This window comes from Limulus polyphemus, unplaced genomic scaffold (genome assembly GCF_000517525.1).
Source record: "Limulus polyphemus unplaced genomic scaffold, Limulus_polyphemus-2.1.2 Scaffold1252, whole genome shotgun sequence".
NCBI classification, from domain to species: Eukaryota; Metazoa; Arthropoda; class Merostomata; order Xiphosura; family Limulidae; genus Limulus; species Limulus polyphemus.
This window is the reverse complement of record NW_013666862.1, coordinates 303,307-316,223: the sequence shown is the minus strand read 5'-3', so window position 1 is coordinate 316,223 and position 12,917 is coordinate 303,307. Positions and strand designations below refer to the sequence as shown.

The 12,917-nt window shown below is 35.0% G+C and overlaps 1 protein-coding gene across 1 annotated transcript in view; it reads left to right on the top strand.

Moving 5' to 3' along the window:
* Positions 1-355: 355 nt before the first annotated feature.
* LOC111086612 overlaps positions 356-12,917 on the top strand; it is an 88,680-nt gene continuing 76,118 nt past the window's right edge. The window contains exon 1 of the mRNA XM_022390131.1: positions 356-489. The gene's annotated coding sequence lies outside the window, so the exon portion shown is untranslated. The remainder of the gene's footprint in view (positions 490-12,917) is intronic.

Genomic DNA, 12,917 nt, shown 5'->3' with positions numbered 1-12,917 from the left:
AGGTGCGCGGAGAGATACTTAGGTAGGTGGATGTTTACACAGCAGAACAAGCTTCTAATGCTCGGACGTACGTATATCGCTTGCTGGAGACATCGAGCGACTACACTATTTAGTACCCGTGTGTGCACACTTGTAACAGAAAAGTCGATTTTTTTATGTCTTCGTAATGATATAGGTCAACACAGTACGTGCACTTGTTACATTTATATTGTTTGTATTCCAACAATACCTGTTCAGTGTTTGTTTGTTAAACTGTTAACGGTTCCATGATGCTGATATATTATATTTCTTGGTAACTGTCATTGTAGGATTACTGAAGTCAAATACAAATATTCTAATTCAAATAAGTTTTCTATTGGCACTCGTAACAAATTTGGATTTAAGAGTCGCTCAAAAAGAGAGGTGTTGTAAAAACAAAAGTGAAAATTGGAGGCGTAATAGGAGGCATAAAATAACAGTAAGAAGCTACAGTTGACGGTAATTCATAAGGTAAGTACAGTGTGCAGTAAGCTTAGTTATCTATCTTATTACCTGTAAATAGATACTTCCTCGACTAAATCGTACCGACGAACCTATAAAGGTCAGTACGACTGACTTAACAGCCAATGTCAGAATATCTTGAGTAATAGATTGCAGCAGTTTAAATAGGATTTTGTTCTAATCGTTGCTTGTAACTTTTTAGATTAAGATCTGCTCTCAAAACCATTAGCAGTTAAAATAGATTTTGTTCTAATCGTTGCTTATAACTTTTTAGATTAAGATCTGCTCTCAAAACCATTAGCAGTTAAAATAGATTTTGTTCTAATCGTTGCTTATAACTTTTTAGATTAAGATCTGCTCTCAAAACCATTAGCAGTTAAAATAGATTTTGTTCTAATCGTTGCTTATAACTTTTTAGATTAAGATCTGCTCTCAAAACCATTAACAGTTGAAATATATTTTGTTCTAATCGTTGCTTATAACTTTTTAGATTCAGATCTGCTCTCAAAACCATTAGCAAACATTCGCAAACGATAAATGGGGCTGTAATCATACCAGGTCCGTATTTATTTATCAACTAATTCAAAATAACGTATTTAGTTTTCGCACTGAAAGTCTGACTACAACCTTTCTTATTTACAAATAGAACATTGAAGTTCGGAAAAACTACGTTGTCTGTGTAATAAATGAGAAATATACTGGAGTGGTGTTAGTGTAATTTGTACTATGTACTGCAGGTTTTGTTTTTCATAACTACACAGTTATTCGCGAAGTCAGTTTTCCGATATTAGTGTCCTCTACTTCTCAGAGGGTAATCTGACAACTTTCTCCCTGGATAACTGCCCCGTAGGAAAATTGCCCCTACACCCAGACAACTGCCCCCCGCAACAATATCTTATTATATTAACATAACTGACTAAAATATGAAAAAAACAACAACATATTTCTTGTATTTCACAGAAGAATGAATCACCTAAAAACTTTTTAAGTACGATAAAACAACACAGGTTTCGTGTTAAATTTTGTTTATTGTAATAACATAAAAATGTTGAACTATGCAAAGTTATATAACATAAGTACATGTTTAAGTATGGTAAAACAACACAGGTTTCGTGTTAAATTTTGTTTATTGTAATAGCATAAAAATGTTGAACTATGCAAAGTTATATAACGTAAGTACATGTTTAAGTATGATAAAACAACACAGGTTTCATGTTAAATTTTGTTTATTGTAATAACATAAAAATGTTGAACTATGCAAAGTTATATAACGTAAGTTCACTAGAACTGTAAGTTATGAGCTGTTCCTCACAGAAAGTCCAATGAATTGCACTTTTGAAACTCTTCTACAATGTTTGTTATCCTGGCAGTTGCTTATTTAGATAATTCGTTATTCTATAAAATATGAGAAATATGTGTTTTTTTTATACTCAAATATAGATGTTTGTAATACCCTCTATACTCAAATATAGATGTTTGTAATACCCTCTAGACTCAAATATAGATGTTTGTAATACCCTCTATACTCAAATATAGATGTTTGTAATACCCTCTATACTCAAATATAGATGTTTGTAATACCCTCTATACTCAAATATAGATGTTTGTAATACCCTCTATACTCAAATATAGATGTTTGTAATACCCTCTATACTCAAATATAGATGTTTGTAATACCCTCTATACTCAAATATAGATGTTTGTAATTGGCTACTGGTTTATAATCGTCACTTCCAGTCAATATTTTACGAAACTGCTCGTTTCCATACTTTATCTTTTGCATTACTTAAGAATAGGCAGAAGGATGCCAATTTTGCTATGATTAGAACATAGATGAATTTTACTTTTCCAGGTTGTTAAAACGCAGGAATAGTAATTAATATTAACTCAAGCATATCCACCATTTTTCGAAAAGAAAAAGTGGGATCTTGTTAATATAGCAAGTATATAACTCTAGATTTTATGTTGGGCATTATTTTACTATTTCGTGTTATCAGCTGTTTCTTTAGTCTAGGAATCCTGTCGGTAGCAATTAAATTTGCGAAGTAATTTTATTATGTAAAACACGTAGATGCAAGTATTCGTATTAAGGCTATCACTTACCTGTTGAAGCTCTATAAGTCTGTCTGTCTGTAGCCCACAACAATCGAACTTAATATTCAAACTTTGTTTCTTAATTATCAAGATGTAGAAAGGAATATTACAAAAAAATTGAGTGTCAGTCTGTTTTACGTGTGGTTTTCCTATTTTATTATTCAGCCACTGTGTTTATCAATATGTTGTCATTGCACGAAATTGTACAGGTTTGCCTAATAGTTAAGGCAGCTCTGTATATTAATTTCAGTTTGATCTTTTTAAGCATTAATTGCACGTTCGTGATAGCATTGATTGACAACAGTCAAACAGTACAAAAGACAATTGGTTTGTTTTGAATTTTGCGCAAAGCTGTACGAGGGCTATCTGCGCTAGCTATCTCTAATTTAGTAGTGATAAAATAGAGGGAAGGCAGCTAGTAAGCACCACATAACGCCAACGTTTGTGCTACTCTCTTACCAATGAATAGTGGGGTTGACCGTTTCATTATAATGCCCCCACGGCTGAAAGAGCGAGCATGTTTGGTGTGACGGGGATTCGAACATGCGCCCCGCAGATTGCGAGTCGAGCGCCTTAACCATGCCAGACCTGAAAAACTGGAAAGATTTGGTTTGTTTTGAATTTCTCGCAAAGCTACACGAGGACTATCTGCGCTAGCCGTCCCTAATATAATAGTATAAGACTAGAGGGAAGGCAGCTAGTCATCACCACTCACCGCCAACTTTTGGGCTACTCTTTTACCAACGAATAATGGGATTGACCGTCACATTATAACGCCCCCACGGCTGAAAGGGCGAGCATGTTTGGTGTGACGGGGATTCGAACCCGCGACCCTCAGATTGCGAGTCGAGCGCCCTAACCAGTCCCAACTGGAAAGAGCTAGCATTATAATGTGAATTTGTATATACTGATGTCTGTATTTATCACAAAGTATTAAACGCTTAAAAAATAATAACTTTCTCATTGAATAATTTATATTTGCTCTTAATAGACAAACAAACAATAAAAGGTGGATTAACAAATATAGCATTAACATTAAAGGTACTGCACGACAAAATAAATAACAATGTGTAATTAAAAATAAAAAATCAATTAACTTATTTAGTCCCGTCATACACAACACATATAGTACTTGAAATGTTTGATACTTTACACTGTGATTGGCGTAATCCAACCAATCAGATAGTGCCATGTCATCATAATGCTTATAAAAGCACGGATAACAATACTTTTCCACTCTTAACTATCGCTAGCCAGCAAACCTCTTCTGTCTCCAGCTAGAAATCAGTACTCAGTTAAGGTTTTATTCAAAAATCCACGTGTGGGGAGAAGAGAAACATAAGTTTTTGAGCGACCCTGATTACCTCTCGGACCTCTTCGAGGTCTGATTGACTTTAAGTCAAAATTACTGCCAAGAGTTTCGGTTTTCCAAACAGTTGGTGATGAACGTACTTATGGATCCTAGAACAGTGTAGCAGTGAAGGTTGTTGGTGAAGCCACTTCAGCCCATAGATTGGGGCAAAATGTTACTTTCAATGTCAGTTATATAGAAACTCCGAAGAAGGCACGAGAAACTTGAAGATTATTATTCTACAACAGGGGCTGGAATGCCAACATCCCCCTTGAGCAGCCACCTTCTCACAACTGGTTGTAGATAGCAAAGGTGGAAAGGTATGGTACGGTGTGGGCTATAGCGCCCAGATCTGCTTCTTTCCTGTACGGTGTGGGCTATAGCACCCAGATCTGCTTCCTTCTTCTCTCAGGTTGTGAAGTAGGCAAAGGGGGGTTAAGTCTGGTAGACGGTGTTTCCTCACAGCTATGTGGGTCCTATTTTGCAGACACCTTCAAAACTATAGGTGCATTTTATATTTATCATGTGACTTGTACCCTGGCGCTGTGTTATGTTACTTCATTCTGTTCCTACGCATTTTGCTTTTTTCTGTAGAAGAATGTTTATTACATATTTTTATCTTATGTATGTGTATATATTATTTCTTCCTACGCATTTTGCTTTTTTCTGTAGAAGAATGTTTATTACATATTTTTATCTTATGTATGTGTATATATTATTTCTTCCTACGCATTTTGCTTTTTTCTGTAGAAGAATGTTTATTACATATTTTATCTTATGTATATGTGTATATATTATTTCTTCCTTAGTTAGGCTAAAGCCTATCAGCTGCATCAGTCCACAAATCTTTGCCATACAGATACATTCTTATTCATCTACTTCCTCAAATGTTGTTCCTCTATTTCCAACTGCTTGACTAATATTTTGTCTGAACCTCACCTTTAGTTCTCCTATGAGTCCTTTCCCGATTGGTATCCACACCATATATTTCTTTGGGTACCTCTCTTCATCCATCTGCTTGACATACCCATCATCTCAACTGGCTACTCTCTATGAACTCGATAAAAAATAAGAATATGCTTGGGTAGAATGAAGAGTTTCAAATCTGAATTTCGTCTGTTGACATAAAGTACACTGGTAAAAACCTCAGTACGAAAATTAAGGTAATACGTGTGGTTGCCGTATTAAAATAATTTCTACTTTCCACCTTTTGGAAACGACGTAATGACAGACATTATACAAATGACCCGGTATAGCTTGGTGGTTAGGGGGGTCGGCTCGCAATCTGCGGGCCGCGGGTTCGAATCCCCGTCACACCATGCTCGCCCTTTCAGCCGTGGGAGCGTTATAATGCGACGGTAAATCCCACTATTCGTTGGTAAAAGAGTAGCCCAAGAGTTGGCGGTGAGTGATGTTGACTAACTGCCTTCTTTCTAGTCTATCACTGCTAAATTAGGGACGGCTAGCGCAGATAATCCTACAAATAAATAACAGTATTAACCCTAACACGCGAAAAACATTAAAAATAACTCATCAATGCCATTCGATTTGTTTGTTTGTTTGTTTATAATTACGCACGAAGCTACACAAAGGGCTATCTGTTCTCTGCCCACCACGGGTATCGAGACCCGGTTTCTAGTAGTATAAGTCCGCAAACATACCACTGTACCAGTGGGGGGCGCCATTCGATTTAAAAGAAAAGTAAACAGCCTTCAGTTTTAAACACTTTTGTCAACTCAAAAGCCTGTGCCTCTTCAGGAAATTAAAATAAAACACTAATCAAACTCTTTCGAGTATCAAAAACACCCCTCTTGTTGTAACATTCTGGAACCTTACTCTACAAACAAACAAACACATTAAAATAGTGTCAGATGGAAATACTGGTCAAAGTGCGCATGCCATGACCTTTTATAGAGTGTCATTCAACATGGTATTTTGTATTTGTTTTCAGAAGTGCTGAAAAACTATAGATATGCATTTCGGAGGTCCTGGGGGTATGTTAATGCAATAGTAAAGTGTTCAATTGACAAAAGTATTTTTATTCTTCACATGAAAATCACCTCGCAATGTCATCAATTCACAGACATACATTGAGAACAAATACTCTTGTAACACATACAGATAAACTTAGTAAATTCAGAATTTTAGTTAACACTTATTTCCTTTTTAGAAGCGCTGAAACATTTCCATTATTTCCCCTTCTACGTTTACGCTTGGCTTAATAATCTCGTGCTTTTATCACCACTACTATTAGCCAGAATCCGTCTAGCTTTGCTAACAATGCACGCATTAGTGCAATTGTTCAAGTACGTCATATTACCATTAGTCACTTGGAACAGCAAGACCATTTTTACACCCTAAGATTACTGAAGACGGAACTAATAACATTATTTCCACGTTGTGTTTTGGGTTTTTTGTTAACAACTAATGTGTTGAGAGTTTGAAAAATATCGATGACGTGCAGGTTATGCTAATACTTTTGTAAAACAACTAAATTAGTGATAGTCCATAAGTGCGTGTCTGAAGGAAATAGATTATTGCAATAAATTCACACGCTCAGATATCAAATGTATTGTTTCAGAAAGCTTTTATTATTTACTGAATATATTATATTCCTGTAGTAATAACTTTCGGACTTATAGAAGGAAAATTAAAGAAACTAGAACGAGTTATTTGGTCTAGTTATTTCAGTTACTCGAGACTGTTTATTAAATAACTAGGCATATTTTGAAATTAAGTGTATTCCATGCGTTCCATGGGTATCGATTAATATCTCTGCATTTCTGGAATCTCACCTATAGCCAAACATTCAGATTAGAATACTACACTAGACTAACCTTTTACATGCAGTTGTAGCAGCGCATAAAAACTTTATTAATATTGATTAATCGTTTAAATTCTAGCATAGACAACAGGCATTTCTAACATAATCGTGGATAAGAGAGAAACCATATCGCTTTGTTTGACTGTCTTACTTAATATTTCATTCAAGAATCATATAGAAAACATCTATCAATTAGGAGAGAAACCATATCGCTTTGTTTGACTGTCTTACTTAATATCTCATTCAATAAGCATGTGGAAAACGTCTACCATTTAGGAGAGAAACCATATTGCTTTGTTTCTTTGTCTTACTTAATATTTCATTCAAGAATCATAAAGAAAACATCTACCAATTAGGAGAGAAACCATATCGCTTTGTTTGACTGTCTTACTTAATATCTCATTCAATAAAGAAAACATCTATCAATTAGGAGAGAAACCATATCGCTTTGTTTGACTGTCTTACTTAACATCTCATTCACTAAGCATGTGGAAAACGTCTACCATTTAGGAGAGAAACCATATTGCTTCATTTGACTGTCTTATTTGATATTTTTCCCAATATACAATTTGTTCTCAAACTTCAACCCTAGATCATAGCTTAACCAAAATAAGTCCATGAGTTGTGGATAGTCCAACAAACTGTGTTCACCATATCCTTATCTCAGTATAGGGAATACCATTCGAACAACCGTTTTGCAGATAACGCTAGCAGAAAAACAAACAAACTCGACAGTCTCTTTTATGTTCTACATATCCTCTATGTAATTAAATCTTACACAATTCGTACCTAAAAGGTATTCGTGTCGAGCACCGTACGATAACGTGATGCATTGTGCATCTTAAACAAAAACAACCACAGTTGCAGTGAGAGTGAGTACGGTTAAAATATGTTCCGATTTTTTTATTTACTCTGATTTTCTTTCATGCGTCCCTCTGTGGGTCAGTGGTGCGTTTATGGAGTTACAGCCCTAAAATCCTGGATTCGATTCCCCGTGGTATAAAGAGCACAAGTAGTCCTTTGTGTAGTCCGCGCTCAAACAAACTTTCTTTCATATATATAGCATTTAGATTAACATAAAATAGATAAACAAGACTGGTAGATGGATAGATAGATGTTTTTAAACAGCTGAATAACGATCTACGGGAGTGAATAGATTTAATTAGTAAAACAGTTTTTATATAAAAAAAAGTCTAGTATGATTCAGTAGTAAGTGGGACGAGAGTAATAAGCTTCAGTTTGTTTGTTTGTTTTATCATTTTTGTGGTCGTTCCTGAATTTGAATTTGCAGCCAATCAATAATAACCGACAACTTTTGGGGCTACTCTAATCGAACAATGTGATATGACCGCCGTTCTTTTAACGCACTCGCGACTCCAAAGGGCTGAACGCGGTTTTACGTCAACGGAACGAGAATCTTGAATCCTTGGATTCACAGCTCTGTCACGCTAACCGTCGAGTCACACCCGGCCCAGAAAGTTAAGACATTACAACTGCAAACTCTAGCTTAGTATAAAATAGGAATTTATATTAGACAGAAACGTTTTCAAGCCAGTAGTAGTGAACAACTTCCATTTGGTTTAATACACATTAACGTTCGATATTAGTAAGTATGATCGTGTAAACTAGTAACTCGTAAAAGCACTTTGTTCCTCATGGATCCTAAGTGCAGTAACTATAAGTAAGTCAGTGTCAGGGTACAGTCAAGAACACACATATTAGACAAGCCACGGTAGTGCAGACTATTAGTTAATACGGCAGTTGTACTGTGTCAAACTAGGCTATTTGCATTTTTAACTTAGGCGTACTGTTTGTTTGTTTGTTTTGAATTTCGCGCAAAGCTACACGAGGGATATCTGCGCTAGCCGTTCCTAATTTAGTAGTGTAAGACTAGAGGGAAGGCAGCTAGTTCTCACCACCCACCGCCAACTCTTGGGCTACTCTTTCACCAACGAACACTGGGATTGACCGTCACTTTATAACGCCCCCACGGCTGAAAGGGCGAGCATGTTTGGTGGGACGGGGGATTCGAACTCGTGACTCTCAGATTGCGAGTCAAGCGCCCTAACCACTTGGTCAAAATTAAAGATTACAAATAGAGAGCTTTTGTTTGTTTGAAGTTAAGCACATACCGCTATGCCACTGGGGGGGGGGGGGGCTAGGCGTACTGTAAATGATTTGCACAATTAACGGAGTTAAGAGAGAAAAGTGAATTAAATTGACGAGTTATTAAACAGAACCGTTTTCTATATCTGTTTATACGTAAATACATAGGTTTGTTTGCTCGAGAACATATTTCCACTTTTTTATAAACTTTTGGGTGTGAATTTGTTTAGAAAAGTACTTAATCAGTTAAATTAGTCAATTATTACTTTCCAAAAAGCAGGGTATATAATTAGCATCTAATGAGACCCTTAAAGATTTACTAACATTGTCATTTATACAATTTTTACTTCTTTAAGCTTGATATGTTTAGTGAATAACATGTACCCACCAAGAAAGACTGTTTTGAATGAATAATTTCTACATAAGAATTTGCGAACAACTGCTTGTCTGACTTGTCTTGAAATAATCTATCCTTTAGTATTAATTAATCTTCCTTTCTATTATTCAGTTTGTGTCTGTATACTTTTCTATGTATTTGTCTCCCGGTAAAATCTGGGGTTCGATTCCCCGCGATGGACACAGCAGATGGCCCAATATGGTTATGCCCTATTTTAGGTTTGTTTTTTTATTCCACTTATCGGGTAAAAACCGTAAAACAAAACAGCCTGTATACAATCCTAGATAGTTTCCAGTTACCATACCAAAAATTACGGTAATCGAACTAGCCAATTTTGATTAAGATAGTATTTGTTTGTTTTTTTGTTGAGTTTTGCACAAAGCTACTCGAAACATATTTTCGCTAGATTAGAAGGAAGGAAGGCAGCTGGTCAACACCCTCCCCCCGCCAACTCATGGGCTACTGTAATCGACGATTGGGATTTGACTGTCACTTTTATAACGCCCCCACTGGCCAAAAGTGCTAAGCACGAGCTTATTTGTTCGGCGGTAATGGGGCACGATCAACGAAATCACAGATCCTCAGTCCGACGCGTTAGCAGCTGAGCCGCGCTCGGCCTGAAAGTAGTATTATACTGGCCGGATGTTGTTTTCTGGCGCTGAACTCGGCGACAGAACACGATGCAAACAACTGTAGTTTAAATCTTTTAAGTAAAGGTCGACTTTTATTTTAATTAATATTCGTGCTTATAACGTTTAATATACAAAGATACGTATTTCTTTATCATTTATTTTTACACCTACTCAAATTATTTTGCGTTGTTAGCTTAGTATGTAGAATTAGAACTGATCTTAATCTCATGAGATATTATTGGTATTACTGCTGAAAATATTACACATGGCAGCAACGTTTTATCTGTAAGAATAAAGGCTTAACTGTGTCTTTATATCATTATGAATGTACTAAAGCAACACTAGTATATCTGTTATCTTGGTTTATAACTCTAAAAATATGGTTTCGATACCCGCGGTAGGCAGAGAACAAATAACTCTTTATATAGCTTTTTGTTTTACGACAAGCAAACTGGAGCAGTATCATATGTAAAACGAAACTATCCTGCTTTATAAACTATAAAGGGGGACAGTACCGCCGATATTAGAGTATTTCTTTCAACGCAAGGGCATCGTAGAAGATTGTGATACACCTCACCCTCCCCTCCCCTCACTCTAACATTGTTCTCATAGTTATTGTTTTTCTTATTCTCGTGAATGTTACTAAACTTAGTTGTGAACTGGGTTTTGTATTCAATTATATGTGATCATAAGCTGGTTTTCTTGAATAATCTGTGACCCTGACAGTCCACTGATGTGTCAATTTTACCAGGAGGCAAACTTCAGACTTCGTCCGAGTTTAATGATGACCTCATAAAAACAGACATAGCGTTAAAAAGTTGTTAAAACCGTATAAACTAACAGCCAGATAAATAAAATTGAAATATAAATCGTATTTCAAATTTCCATAATAAAACAATTTGTACATACTATATATAGTAAACACATCTTTTGTTAAACAGTTTGAGAGAACAAACTCAAAGTGTATTCCGACAAGATAAAATACTGTTGCCCTTTAGGTTTTATTTCATTATGTGTTAGAAATCTACATAAAACATCAGACAACTTGTTATCATGAACTCTGCTGTATTATTCTCATTTCTGTCGTATCTTAGATCTGGTTGTAAAATCTGGTTGACAGCTTAAAAATAATAGTAGATGCTTTCAACATCCAGCGTTCGGTAAAATACGATCTATTCAAGATGTGGGACTAGGGTAGTAGTGAGAAAATTACAGTAATTGTGGGAATAAAAACAGGGGAAGATTCTTTTCCTACAAAGATAGATATATTGTTATAGTTTAACTATTTGTAATTATATCAGGTATGGATATCTAGGAATGTTCTACTTAAAATATGAAAAACAATCCCTTTTTCTGAAAATGTTCATGAAATGTTTAGTAACAAAAGTGGCACTTAGTTTCAAATTTTTCTGATAATTTGTGTTTTTATTTTGCGTTCTAATATATGTTATCGCTGACTTGAAGTGACATCCTTTTGAGGAACAAAAGTGACACTTAATTTCAAACTTTTCCAATAATTTGTGATTTTATTTTGCATTCTAATATGTTATCACTGACTTGAAGTGACATCCTCTTGAGGAACAAAATTGGCAATTAATTTCAAATTTTTCCGATAATTATTGTTTTTATTTTGCATTCTAATATGTTATCACTGACTTGAAGTGACATCCTTTTGAGGAACAAAAGTGACACTTAATTTCAAATTTTTCCGATAATTTGTGTTTTTAATATGTATTCTAATATGTTATTGCTGACTTGAAGTGACTTCTTTTTGACAAACAAAAGTGAGACTTAATTTCAAAATTTTCCGATAATCTGTGTTTTTAATTTGCATTCTAATAATGTTATCGCTGACTTGGAGTGACATCTTTTTGTTTATAAATATTTTTTGTGCCAACCGTAGCTGTTGGACAACAGTCACAAATAATGTGAAGTGTTTTATTTGTTTGTTTCTGAATAAGACAAATTAAGACTTTTTACAAGTTTTGGTTGTTTTCCTTCCACTAGAAGTTAAGGTTAAATAACGTAAAGAAATACAAGATTCAATGAAATAATCTTTGATATCATTCTTTAATGATAAGTTAAGTTGTCGTAAACAAGGCGTGTATCCGTAAAATAATCATTATGAATTCATTCAATGGGCTCTTTTACGAAATTCTTCAACAGTTATATAAACTATCTATATGCCCCCCAGTGGCACAGTGGTATGTCTGCGGATTTATACTGTTAAAAACCGGGTTTCGATACTAGTGGTGGGCAGAGCAGAGATAGCCCTTTTTGTAGCTGTGTGCTTAATAACAAACAACACCACCAACAACAACTAATTAGTTATACGGATACTCTTCGTGGTCAAAAATGAATATGCGACCATTTTAATTAATGTTTGGATCTTCTTTCTGTCGTCTAAGGTTTCCTAGTGAGTCAACGGTAAATGCACGGAGGACTTACAAAGCTATAACCCTGGGTTCGATTCTCGATATTTGACAAAGAACAGATAGATAGCCTACTGTTTTCACTAAAACAAACAGTCATGAATCATGGCCTCTAAGGTTATTTCAGGATACTCACTTTCCAACAATCTTGTTGCAAAATTGAAATAACTAATTGTATGTTCAACTATCTAAAATATATATAATTTTATATTACGAAATTCAATAACCTGGAGAATTTAAAAAGTATAAAACTTTATGTAGAACATAAACAAATGTACTTCCTTCATACTAAGCCTAACATTGTAATTATTCTAAAATTAGAGGCATCAGCCTTAACGTACATCACGTATTCATTCCTAAGTTATTGGTAAACGTAAAGATTATTTCGTATTTCGTTGGTTGTCAGTGAAAATATGATCTCTGCAGTTTTACGTTCAACTTAACAAAGTATACGTTAATCTAATTTTTAGACAACCTGCGCTTACGTGTGTATAATTATTTTATGTTGTACACTACAGTAAATATTAAAAATTCTTCCCTAAATGTATTTGTAATCTACGTTCGTTTAAGATCCTTCGCACTGCAATAAAAATAAATGTGT